A 1,242-nucleotide genomic window follows, 5' to 3' on the forward strand; every position below is an offset into this window, starting at 1 on the left:
GCTGATAGCATTACCTACGACTGTTTGACCGACGGAGTATCAGCGACGGATCAGCGACGGAAAACCCTTTCAGCGACGGATCAGCGAGGGAATTTTCCCTCGCTGATACTCTGCATTTTTGTAGTGAATATCTCCTTTTGATGACTTCTGGTGTCCAATTAGTACTTTTCGATTTCAAAATTGGTTTGAACCCTAAATGTTCTATGCCATATAAATATGATATGGATGTTAAATTTTATGACAATCTATACAGACTTTGCATTGAGAAGTACCAATCCTGACATAAAGATTCACGATTTTTTAAATTATAATCAAGGATGATCAAGATGTCTTCATAGGTATCTTTGATGCATCCTTCCTGTTTATTCTAGCAGCACTTGTTCCCTTATGTAATGAATTCCATTTGGGTCTTTACGTGACTATGAGAATGATGGATAGATGCAAACTAACACTTGCTACAAGTAAGGTGTCACTTAGCAGACTGTTCTGCAAGTGGAAATTTGAATTTTTTTGTGCAAAATTTATGACCAAATTGAAGAAAAACAAAAAAAATTGAGTTTTTTGTTTGTTTATTTTCGTTATTTTTAAGGTGTCATAACATACAATTTTATTGATTCTTTATGTTTTTCTTCATTAATCTTTGGGGGCCGTTTTTCTTCATTGTGTTTCTAGGGCTCGTTCTATCTTGGTCCGCCTCGGTAAAGAAGGTGTGTTCTCTTTCTATTGTATCATGTTGTTTCATTTTAAATTTTAGGGCAGTGCACTAAATGATAGTGGGTTGAATGTAATAATCCCTCTGTTTTATGTAATCTTATTCAAAGTACACATATATTTGTGTGTATGTATATGCCATTCTTGGTTTAGAGTGAATTCTTGCTTAAAAAATTGAAATTGGTTGTGGAAATTATGCGTCTCTGCATATGGGTTCTTCCTTCTCTTAATGGGTGGCCTTGAAATTTGCTTATTTTCTTCTATCAACAGGAAAAGGGTGTTGATTTGTTATGCAAATTTTATTATCTTTTTCATGGCCATATGCAAATCTCAAGGACCTTCATGATCACATGGAATCTATTCTTTCCGAATCATTAAGTTTGAATGAAAAAGATGTGACAAGGGTGTTAAGATCCCTAAGTTTTGATGATCATCGTGRTTCTTGCAAGCTTGCAAAGATGAGATCATTTGGTTCAAGTAGGATGATTGGAGGGTCTCTAAGCTTGCAAAGATTAGATCAAATGTTCTTCT

Source organism: Cynara cardunculus (genome assembly GCF_001531365.2).
Source record: "Cynara cardunculus var. scolymus isolate 2C chromosome LG 16, CcrdV1, whole genome shotgun sequence".
NCBI classification, from domain to species: domain Eukaryota; kingdom Viridiplantae; phylum Streptophyta; class Magnoliopsida; order Asterales; family Asteraceae; genus Cynara; species Cynara cardunculus.